At 43.4% G+C, this 12686-nt stretch overlaps 1 long non-coding RNA gene across 1 annotated transcript in view; it reads left to right on the top strand.

Annotated features, from left to right (window-relative positions):
* The window catches only part of LOC145514583 (uncharacterized), a 619877-nt gene that overhangs the window by 457494 nt on the left and 149697 nt on the right, over positions 1-12686 (top strand). The gene's annotated exons all lie outside the window — the stretch shown is intronic.

The following is a 12686-nucleotide window of genomic DNA, read 5'->3' as shown; positions in this document are numbered from 1 at the left end:
ATTGTTAATTTGATGATTCATGGCCATCTCTCTGTAAGGTCAGATGGGGGAGCTATGTCTGGCCAAAGCCTCTTACAGCCCTAACTGGAAAAAAATCAGAAGAATGATTCCATCCAACACAATCTTAGTATCAAAAATCCATTTTTGCTGCTTAGTTCTCATTGCTGATAGGGTTATGAAGGCAGTGATGGGCCTCCCTCAACTTGTATTCACCCTTCGATCCAGTGAACAAGACTCACGTGGCAAAGAGGACAAAGTAGCAAATGGGATCTTTTATATGAAAAGTGATCTCGTTGTGTGAATAACAGAGTGCAAGAATCATGAAATGCTAGAATTCAAAGGGATTGGGACAGACAGACTGGATCAGTGACCATTAAACAGAACTCGAAAAAGCCTTTTCTGAGGGAAGGAAGTGCTTAGAGCTCTGGATTCCTTGCCTCTTCACAGTCTAGCTCCAGTTGATTTGTTTTATGTTGTGTATCTCTGCATCCAGTCTATAAAATGGAGTTATGTCTAACTCCAGTTCACTAATGTGCGTAGTCATGTCCCACTCTTTGTGACCCCATGGATTGTAGCCCACTAGATTCCCTGCCCATGGGATTTTCCAGGCAAGAATGCTGGAGTGCGGAGAAGGCAATGGCACCCTACTCCAGTACTCTTGCCTGGAAAATCCCATGGACGGAGGAGCCTGGTGAGCTGCAGTCCATGGGGTCGCTAAGAGTCGGACACGACTGAAAGACTTCACTTTCACTTTTCACTTTCACACATTGGAGAAGGAAATGGCAACCCACTCCAGTGTTCTTGCCTGGAGAATCCCAGGGACGGGGGAGCCTGGTGAGCTGCAGTCCATGGGGTCGCACAGAGTCGGACACGACTGAGGCAACTTAGCAGCAGCAGCAGCATACTGGAGTAGGTTGTCATTTCCTTCTCCAAAGGATCTTCTTGACTCAGGAATTGAACCCGCATCTCTTGCATCTCCTGTACTGGCAGACGGGTTCTTTACCACTGCACCACCTGGGAAGCCCCAGCTGACTAACAGGGGCTACCTAAATTGCTATGATGAGGATCCTAAGGCCAAGTCCTTGATCTTTGAAAAAGAGAACTATAAGCATCAGGACTGGAGAGTGATGCGTGTTAACCATGCATTTGCTGTCCCTAGCATCAGCTTGCTTTAAAGAAAGAAGTCTGAGATTTTTAAAAGTGTAAAGACCATCACGCTCTGTTTTCTTGCATTTAGATAGGAATCTTCAGCCAAACCTAGGCAGAGATATATTTCGCTTTTAGTGACAAATGCTCATGGTAACCTGTTATCAACTCAGCAACTCTTCACAACCTCTTGTTCTAAGGAAACCAGGCTGCTACCTTCATAAAAGTCAAATATCCATCTTCCCCTTGCTAAATGGAGGAGAATCTTGGAGATGAAATTAGGATCCCAAGGTCTAGTTGCTTCTCCCTTGCGGAGAGTCATCTCCACAGACACCATTAAAGGCCCCTGCTTGTCTTATCAAGGCAACACTGGGACATAATGATTGTTAGAAGTCAGGTGCTTCATCCATTTCCAGTATCTTAAAGTGACTCTCCTTGATCAAACTTCTAAGTTTTCTCTCCCAAGGAACTAAATCATGGAATTATATATGAAAGATAACCATCACATCACTTTTCTAAATACTTTCTAAAATTAAGATTAAGTTAACAATAAGTAATTAGGTTAATAAATAAGAAAACATTTATAGATTATATGGGATATTAGTGGTTTGTAAAGTCCTAGCTTTTCTAAGAATGTGAACTTTTTTGAAAACTATGAAATAAAAGATGAGGATTTAAAAATCACATAAAATAGGATCCCAAATTATTGTATATATGTATAGGGATATAACTGAAGGGGATACGTATATATACACATGAAGTAAAAGAATGTTGATGGTGCTGTCTCTGAGTAGTGCTATTGTGGGTGAGTTTTGGGTGTTTTGTAACTTTTTTCTGTTTGACAGATTACTTTTATAATCAGGAAATGTTTACTCAAAAAAAAGCCTAGACTGCAAAAATATTAAGATGCTTTATTTTTAAGGGTACCTCTGTACTAAAGTCCCTAGAATTAGGCTGCATTCGAGACAGCTGTAAAGGGAAAGTGAAGTCAATTTTCTCTCAATACTGTATCCACTTGGGGGTAGTATGCAAACTGCATCATTCATGCTGAAAGGAAACTCACACTTTCTCTGCAATTAGGTGTTTGGCCTTCTTTATCAGGAAATAACTTCAAATTTCCATTTGTCTCTGCCAGTATGGGAGCATCAAAATCCATGTCTTATCATGTCCTAAAGCAGGCATAACTGTAACCTGCTAAAGTGGTCCTTTGAGTCCCTACCACATTCCAGCAGTGTGCTGGGGACCAGCAATATAAAGATACTTAGAGTATCATCCCTGCTTTGGAGGGACCTTTGGTTGGACTAAGAGAAACATAAAAATGCTAAAAATTAAAGGTAAATACCAGGTGTCATCTGTTATTTCATGGCAGGCACTCTCCTAGGAAAACATTCATATATATCATCTCACGTGTTCACCTAAACCTGCGCCATAGGTCCAGTCTCCCCATTTGTGAGGTGGAGACGATGACACCTCAGCAAGTGGCAGGTGGTGGAACCAGAACCCAATACCCATTTCCCTGTACTCACTCCTGGTTTAACTCTTGAGCCAAACTGATGTTGGCATACAAGAGGAAAGCCTTGAGTCTCCCTGAAGAATGTAAACTACCAGTGGAAAGGGTTCTTTTGGTCTTGGTCCTGGTTTGGGGTCCATTTTTTCTCCTGCTGTATTCCTCACACCTGAAACAGTGAGTGCCTGGCAAGCATGGAGAGTGAGTACCCTCTAACCAAAGTGGGGTTGCCGGTTAGCAGATAAAATAAAGGACATCCAGTTAAACTGAAATTTTAAACAGTCAGTGAATACTTGTTAAGGTGAAAAGTATGTCCCATACCATAGTTAGGAAGTACTTTAAAATTATTCTTTGTTAGCAGAAATTCACATTGTGCTGGACATCCTGGGACACCTGGCGACCCTGAGCCATGACAGCCAAGGGCAGCCTGGTGGTGAGTTAAGTTGATAGTGTATCGGAAGGTGCTCACCAATTACATAAGACAGTTGCAGCAGAGTCAGGAGCAAGGCATGGAAGGGTGAGGATGCCTGGTTGGTTCAGGGAGCTGAGGGTACCAGTCTCGACTGGGTAGCAGAGTTCCCAATGGTGGGTGTGGACTGACATGGTATATATATATATATATATATATATATATATACACACACACACACACACATATATATATATGTTCTTTTGTGGGAACTTGTGGTTGGGAATGTGAATGTTTTTATGTCCAAGTGACAATCATCAATAGGAGTGAGTAGGGGCTTCCCACTTTGTCCCTTTAGTGGAGGAGGCAGAGAGAGGCTGGGCTCTCTCATTAGCTTCACTCTCCCAGCACTTGCTCTGAACATACATCCTCTCCTCCTGGACCACACGAGCATCTGTGTGTGCTCCCTCTGTCGGGTAGTGGTTTGGAAGACTACCAACCCCGTGGAGGGTGACTGGGGGGAGCTGCCACCCCAGGGTCAGGTGATTGATGAAAGCTGAGAAAGGAAGGAAGGCCATGTCCTAGTTCCCAGGGGCCTGTAGTCCATGCTAAGGAGTTTCCTTCTGCAGACAGAGGGATCACCTTGGTGTATTGTAAACCAGGCAGGTGGCATACTCCTGCGTCCTTTAGAATGTGACTCTGGCCCCCTCTTGGAGGGTGGATTGGAGCCCAGTGACTGGAGGCAAATATGGAGTTAGCATGGATGCGAATGCAGTTGATTGGGGTTTGAGGATGGAGAGGAAGAGGACAGCTTTAATAATCAATAACTGTCTTCAGAGCCTGGCAGAAGGGCCTACGTGCTTTCAGAGCCCTGGATTCTCCTCCCAAGCCAGTGATAACCTTGTGGGCTTAAATGGAGAGCACAGGAGGTATAGGGGATGATGACATGGAGTAATCCACAGCTATTCAATCTGTCTGTCTATTAACTTATTTACGATGGGTGAATGAGGAGAAGGCAACAGATGGAGTCAGGAATGGACATGACCCCCCATTTACTCTGCTGACTCCCCTTGGCTTAAGGAAACATAGCTGTTCCCCTGCCCTGCGTGTCTGAGTGACCCAGGCTGAACTGGTTGCTGGGGGCAGATGCATTCGTAATGGAAGAGGCAAATTCACAGTTGGGGGTTGGAGGGAGGGTGTCGTGTGTCCACTGGATCAGGAAGGAGGAGGGAGGCATTTGCTTCTCCGGTAATAAGATTGTCAGGGCCCCTTCCCGGCCTGAATGGACCGAGGAAGGCTGCCAGGATGGCGAGCGAGCTCTTCTTAATTAGCACTAATGCAGTCGAGGCTGTTTTCTTAGCCTGACCAAAGGGAATAGTAATTAATATGGTGGAGGAGACAGACGGAGAGTTCAAGGCCGGCATGTGTGCCCCCGACCCTGGAGTCACTGGGGAAGGGGAGCCTGGCAGACAATAGCCTGGCTCCCACAGGCCTAGACAAAAGCTGGTCCTAGTTCTCAAACTTCAGCTCACTGTGGCCTCCCCATTAATGTGAAATCCTGTCTTTCCACTTCTGGAAATGGGACTGGCTTATTAGACTTGCCAGCTAAGGCATGTGGATGTGTGTGTGTATGTATGTGTGACTGTGTGTGTGAAGACATAATTGTTCTCCCACTTAAACTACTACACAAAGCCTGGGGAGGTCTTCATTCCCAGTGCCAGTGTGTGGCTCCAGTTGTGAGGGCGGGGCATGCTGGATCTGTGTCCCCACCAAGCAGCACACAGGTCCTACAGCATCCGTTTCACCCTGAAGTTTGCATAGCATCTTGGGCCTAGGAGCTCAGAACCGAGCATGGCCTTTTGCAAGCTGGGAAGAGCAGGAAGCTGGAGCTGAGGTGCCTCTGCAACCAGCAGACTAGACAGCAGACTGGAATGCAGGCAGGCTGATTGCTGTAGGACAAGAGCTAACAGTGATGGCCCACCTTCCAGGGAATCCTGGAAGAAATGCAGAATAGGAGTCGATGGAATAATGGTGAGTGGGGTCTAGATGGTTGCCTCCCTCATTAAAGATGACCTCACCTCCCTTGAATGACAGGTGGACAAGCAGACCCAGGGATAAATGAAAATACTCTGGACTCGCAGTGTCTCTTCCCCGTTTTAAGATGTTGATCTTCCCAGAGATGAATTTGGTTCTTTTAGATTTTTGCCCTCAACTTTCCTTAGGCTGGTTCTTTTTTTTCTCTTTCTTTCTTTAATTAAATACTGCTGCCTAACTCTTTCAGGTCAGCAGCAATGTCACTAGCATCAGCCATGAATCATGGCCAGGCTGACATTTTAAAAATGGCATCGTCAGGGCAGCAAGTGCAGGCCAGACACCCAGGCACAATGGCTGGACCCCGTAAATTACACTAAAAGTCTAATCAGAATAATCAACACGCTGACATCTTTATGCATGTGGGCAGGACGTGGGGAAGAGAAAGGCACTGCCTTGGATTTTGCTGAGATTTCACTTGCAGCAGATTCTGGTGCTTTTTGAGGATAAGAGAGAATCTTCAAGGTGTGTCTGTTGAGTGCTCTGTGACCTCTTTCCTCACATTTATGTTTGTGATAAAAACAGATATAATGAGTGTCTCCTGAGAGTGTGTTTGTTTGTATGCAGCTCGTGCAGCAGTCATATATTTTTTTCCTGCAAACATCCCACACACACATATTTCTTCATCACTATAGGTGCCCATGAATGGCTCTTGCTCTTACACACACACACACACACACACACACACACACACCTTGAGCATTCATGGAAGCTTCTGGCTAAAGAAGTCTATTCAAACTCTAAGAATGGTTTTCATAATTCTTACCTGAATTCTTTACTAGTCCGCCTTAATGGGGCTTCCTAAAGCCAGACAGGACAGCCACCGTATGGCCAAGGCCATTTATCACCCCTCACACTAGATTTTTCTATAGTTTGCAAAAAAGTATCCTCTCCCAAAACTTTGGGTTCCTTCCTTCTAATGGAAGGCATGGGGCAGGGGAGGGGGGAAATGTGCTCTGGGCCATACATATGCAGAAAGATCGCCTCCCAGTGATTAATTGGCCCCACCCAGTCACAGGCAGAGCGAGCCCGTTTGTCAGCAGCCCACCTCTGGTCATTACAGCCAGGCCGCCCAGAGCTTGGGGGAACCTAGTGCACAGCAGCTGGGACTAGCCTGTTGGTACCCACTGAAGTGTGGTCAGCCAAGGACCAAGGGTGAATGCCGTGGGCTGGTTGGAATCAAGGAGGGGATGGGAAACGAAAGAAAAAAAGAAGAAAGAAAAAGTGAAAAAAAGAGATGACTTAGTTGACACATGAAATGCAGAAATGTTTTCTTAAAAGGTAAAGAAGTAGGTTCTGTTTTGCTTGGCTTGATTTCTCAAACATTTATTGAGCACCTACTATGTTCCAAGAATGAGCAAGATGTGGTTCCTTAATCTGGCACTAGAGACTGTTGATGCTATTGGAAGTACTTGGATAGTTTTTTGTCCACCGGGTTTTTGCAGTGATTTCAAAAGATATGACTAATAGTCATATGCTAATTTTTCAGATTGGTAAACTGAGCCAAGGTCCTTGTGATTTGCTCAGGGCCATGCTGGGAGCAATGATGATACCATTTCCTCTAGTGCTGCTTTTGCTGTATTACACACAGAGGGTATCTACCAAGACCTGATTCTGTCATACCCTTGGGTCCTCCAGCATATCCTGACCAAACTCTTTGACGACTGGTTATAAAAACGTGGGCTGTGGTTTAGGTTTTGACTTTTTTACTCATCAGCTGTAGGACCTTGGGCAAGTCACTTTATCTTTTGCATCCTCAGTGTCTCCATCTATAAAATGGGCTTCATACCCTTAGAATGGTGGTGATTATATGACATCATAAAGCTTGGGGCATTGTGCCTGGCACAGATTAAGCAGTTAGTAAATTGCTAGGTGTGTCAGGTACATGTATATTTAGGTATAAACATTCTGTCCAGGCTGGACCTTCTGGGGTCCCAGCATGGGCTCACACTCTGAGCTGCAATCTGGGCCAGCACTGAGCACAAGGACAGATGTCCTATGATGCAGTTCTCAGAAGTAGGTTTCCTCAGCTTCTCCCTGTCCATCCTCCCATCACCAGTGCCTCCTTAGCTGTTGTTACAATGATCCATACTGCCAAGCATTTGTTCAATGAGCACTTGTTGATGTTACTGCTGGGAAGCACTGTACTAGGTGCTGTGGGGTAGGCAAGCAAGGTAGGAAGAGGGACAGGGCAGTGAGAGAAACCAAGGACTAGAGTGGGTGGAGACAGGCAGGACACAGTCTTGAAGCCCCCATTATGAGACTACCATCGATGTGTCCTGCTTAAGAAAGCTCCAGATAAGAAAGTCCAGCCCGGTGAAACAATTTCAGAAAAGGGAGATTCTGAAAGAATTATATACATTTTTGGTCAAAGGGACAAAGATGACTGACTTGGTCAGTAGTTCACACTACTTGATAGACAAGCTGATTGCAGAGTTCCTTGAAATAGCAAACTGCCTTGGAGAGTTTGATGGTAATTTTGTGTACAAAAATATTGACAGCTTGGATTGTTGGGTTGCTCTACTTGTAACCACGCCTGTGGGAAGTACAAGAACAATTTCTAAGGTACCAGAGGCCCCCAGAGAGGGAAGGGATTTGTTGAGCATCTTCTATGTGGGAAGCAATGTGTTGTGTGCTTTATGTGACTGACCTCATTCAAGTTATACAGTAATTCAGGGGGATAGGTACAATTATCTCTATTAGCAAATAAGGAAATTGAGGCACCCAATGACTAGCGAGTGCCTGAAGCCATTCTGTTAGTTGGGATGTATTTGGATGAAAGTAGTAAAAAAAAAAAACAACTATGTCTAATTGGCTTCAATAGTAAAAAGTGTCATCTCACTTCACAACAAGTTTAGCAATAGAAAGACTCTCTGATAAGTGGAGTCCATGGTTCAAAGGTGTCATCAATGGTTCAAAAATTTTTCAGTCTCTCCTGAATAATACTATCCCCTAGGTTAGCTTGCCCTTACTTCAGGTCCCCTTGAGGTTGCCATCTGAACACAGTAAGACTCAATATGGTCCAGAGGTGAAAAAGAGAAGCATCAATTTCTAGGTCTCATTAGCAAACCTTTTCATGGATGTCTCCAGCAGAAGGTCCTTCCTCTCACTTAGGTCAGATTTGGGTCACATGACCACACCTAACCAATCCCTGACAAATGGATGAGATGTCCAAGACAGCCTAGACTGATCAGAGGAGGTTAGGACACAGGCTTACACACAGAAGGAAGACCACAAGATGACACAGGGAGAAGACAGTCATCTACAAGCCAGGGAGAGGCCTTAGAAGAAACTAACCCTTCTAATATGTTGATCTCGAACTTCTATGCTCCAGAACTAGGAGAAAATTTCTGTTGTTTAAGCCACCCATTCTATGTAGCTTTGCTGCAACAGCCCTGACAAACTAATACAAGAGGAATGTCAGTTTTTGCAGTTTTCCTTCTATCCATAGTATTCATTGGTGATTGGGAACCAGAGGGAAGGTAGAGGGAGTTAGGAGCCTGAGTACTAAGAAGCAGAGAAAAATGAGGAGGACGGACTAGAGAGTGTTAGGTAGGCAATGTGGATGTACTTTGGCAATTTGATTCATTCAGACTTAAGCCTAGTTCCTGGAACGTTCACAGCACCACAGACCTATTGTGAAGTTCAAAAGGAAAGTTGCTTTGGGTAGAAATATAAATTTGAATTGGGAAATGCTCTCTTTACTCTTTGGTAACTGTGAAATAAATAATTCCTGTGTTTTCTCTGTGCCAGCTGGCACCAACTGCACCAGGGCAGTGAGAAGGAACAAACAGTGTGACCTCTGCTTTCAGGGAACTGGTATTTTACTAAAGGAGAATGAGTTTTGCATGACCAGTGAGGGGAAGGTTAGCATCAGAAATCTGGTTGCCAGCCTCCAAAATTCTATAGTCAGAAAGTTTATGGTACACTGGAGTCATTGCTCTTTGTAAAGACAAATGGCCCCATTCAAGGGTCGAGCAGAGGAAAACCTCTGCAGAACTCTTCCCCCCGATAGAAAAAGAAAGCCATTTTCTTAAACCATTGTTTTAGTTCCATAAATTATGTCCTTGTGCTTCCTAAGTGGAGAACAAATACATCTTTGGGTTTGAAGCAGAAATAAGTGAAAGCAAGGATTTCTAGGAAACAAATAAATTTCCTATTTGTCTCTGCAATATGGAGGAAGAAACATACTTTTCTCACAAGGAAACCACAGGCAAGTGGTGGGTCTTACTGCATAAGCGTGATTAGTACTGGGATCTCACTGGTTTTCCTGGAGAACTCAGGAGATTATTCCAGTTGAAGGAATCTGGGTTGGTTTCATTTGTGGCTTTTCTAACGTTCTACCAAATATACAGCTTTACTTACCTGGAAGAGGTCGAGGCAAAGCATTGCCTCAAGTCTCACCTTAGGTGTGTGCTCCTGGAGAGGAGCTCAGATCCTGCCCAGTGTCCTTCCCCTGCCAAGCTGAGGCCATGGACATAAAACAATGGTGACCCATCTAAAAACAAACCTGGGGCATCCAGAGTCCCGTCCAAATGCATATTCTATGTCAGTCAAGCCCAGAGGGAGGGGGGGATTTATGGTAGTTCAATAAAGATGACAATTTATTTGGAATCTCCTGCCTAGAATTTCTTGTCTTTTTTCCCCTGTTGATTTTTATTGGCATAAAAGGTTTTTAACATTTATTTTTCCTCATTTATCACTACGACAGGGATGTTTGGATGATGACTTTAAATGAAATATGTATGCATCCTAAAGATATTTATGTAATTTAGCAAAATTATTTTGTAGGTTTTTTCCAAAAGAATCTGCTCAGTTCGTGTCTTGCTAACACCACAAAACATTTTACTAATTGCATCCTAATGTGGGAACGAACACACATTACTTAAACACACCAAATATGTGAACATATAAATAGTGTTTAAAATATCTCTTACACAATAAATTATGATCACTATGTTAAAATACCATTTTCTAGAGAAAATTGATTTAAGAAAAATAGCTAATCACAGGACTCTGTGAAAGCAGCCTTTTTTTTTTAGTATCATTTAATGTTCAAGCCAGGAGATTCTACTGTTGTTTCATTTTGTGTTCCATTATTTTTTCCATTCATTTGCTGAACAATCATCTTCTGAAACATCCCACTTCTGCAGTGGTATCAACTGGCGTGATACCAAAAAGATGTAAATGATTTAATTGAATTAGCTTAATTAGGTAAATTAACAGTTAAGCATATCACACAAAAGCTTGTTCTGTTTATACTACGTTATGGAGATAATTTAGTGCGGAAGGAGAATGGGCCTGACCAAAATTCCAATGCAGTGAGCAAGATTAGCTGGCAGTGGAGAAAATGCAAAGATAACAGTCCCTGGAATTAAATCTGGATAAATAATTTATGCTCTGGATTCATTATGTAGTTTGAGTTTAGACAACGACCAGTTGATAGTCAACGAATGTGCAAAAACACTGCCACAGAGCAAAAGTATGAAGGCAACCACAGTGTCTCTAACCACTCCTGAAGCATACCCCCAGGAAAATTTCAGCATCCCCTGGGGGTTCAGACAAATCGAGGCAATGGAAGTCAGTCTGGCTAGCCATAAATCTGTAATGAAATAGAACAAAACAAATAAGCCATAGTTTGACTGTTTTCACGTGCATGCAATTAAGTAAAATAAAACAAGGTTTCTCAACCTTAGGCACTACTGACATCTTTATTAGGGGTGGGGAGACTGTCCATGCACTGTCGGATGATTAGCAGTGTCCTTTGAATCTACCCACTGGATGCCAGCAGTACCTGTCTGCCCCCAGCTGTGATAATGAAAATGTTTCCAAACATTGTTAAATGTCCCTTGGGTAGGGTGACCAAAATCACCCCAGTTGAGAACCACTGAAATAAAACAATTTGGTATTACCTAATACATATCTTTAGGACTACTGCTTAAGTGAATCATTCACAAAGAACATTGCAACATTTCTAGCACTTATACAGGATGTTACACAAAATTTGAAAAATATTTATTTGAAATATCCTATTCTTTCTCATCTATCCATTCACTCATCCATTTGGCAAGCAGATATGAAGACCTGAACATAGAGTTTCAGTGGATAGAGGATATCAATGCCTTCATGGGCACGGAGCAGCTGGCAGACACAGGAATGAAGAACCACACAGCAGAGGGTAGATACTGGCAGGTGTAGGAGGCTCAGGAAAACATGTGTCTTTGTGAGAATGCCTCAGCCTTAGGTAACTTGCTTTTAGCTTTATTTGGCAGAATACCAGGCCAGTAAGGTGGACAGGTGCCACCACTGTCCTCAAAAGTTGGCTAAAATGTCAAGTGGCAATGTGAGAAATTGGGGGGTTTTAAGCAAAGGAGTGTCATGGGTAGTCGGCACTGACTTCTGGAAATAGCAAAGGTTTTAAAGACATACCCACATAGGTGAAATCCTGACTTTGTCACTCACCAGTTGGGTTACCCAGGCAAACTGCAGACTTCTGAGTCTCATGTCCCTCTCTCTAGATGGAAATAATAATAGTTAACTTATTGCAAATCTTAAATGAGGCTGTCTATGTGAAGCACCTGCCGTGGAATCTGCCCCATAAAAGCCACCCAATAATTATCAGTTCTGCTTTCCTTCATTAGCCAGTCCATCCCACATAGATTTTTCTCATGAAGAATGCAATGGAAAGCGTATATTTATGAGGTCTGCATGTTGTATTGTACAGCCCCAACATCTGGGTTGTATTGTTGAATGCTTGAAGTTGTCCAAACCTTGCCACTGGGTTTTGTTTACTCTAAAGCTAAGTGTTTAAATCCCTTAAATTGGTAACGTCAGTTTGACATTCATGTTAATTTTCCATGAGATTTTGGGATCTGGAATCGGGAGGTGGTTTTCTCCACCACATCCATGTATCTGGAGGCAAATGTAGTTGTTATTACCATGGGAATCAGGGAGAACACAGAAAGCACCCACTGGAAGAAAGGCTCACTTTCTATACAAAGGGACTGAAGTGTTTTGCTTAGCAAGTTTCTGGCAACTTGTCTTGAATGAGGGTATTTTTATTCTGTTCGCAAATAGCAACAGCCTAACAGAGGAGAAGGGAGACCTGTTTTGCATTTGGAAATACCAACAAAACCACATTCCCACCCCTTCTGCTAATTTATCACTAACATACACTGAGCTTTGTAAATATAGTGGGATAGAGGACTAAGCTATTTTCTTTGGTATCTGGCATGTCTCTTTCTCATACACATGCTTGGCAGTGATATATCTACAAATGAAGAGGACATTTCCAAGAACACATTTCATTGTCATTAACACATACACCTCATGTGTTAAATGCTCAGGACAAAGATGGCCTCTCCCTTACCCCCACTCTTGGCTGGATGCTCCCTTCCTCTGCTGTCCTGTGATAATAGGATTCCCCGTTTCAGGTGACTAAGTCCAGTGAGCCTTGGGGGGTACAGTCTTTAGGGTGGCTGGTCTCAGACCCTAGCCATCCCTAAAGGCACTTAACATCCCCTTGTTCTGCTG

The sequence above is a fragment of the Giraffa tippelskirchi genome, chromosome 7, assembly GCF_054371585.1.
Source record: "Giraffa tippelskirchi isolate mGirTip1 chromosome 7, T2T-mGirTip1v1.2.pri, whole genome shotgun sequence".
NCBI classification, from domain to species: Eukaryota; Metazoa; Chordata; class Mammalia; order Artiodactyla; family Giraffidae; genus Giraffa; species Giraffa tippelskirchi.
Note: the sequence above shows the minus strand (reverse complement) of the source record. Positions and strands in the feature narration are given on the sequence as shown.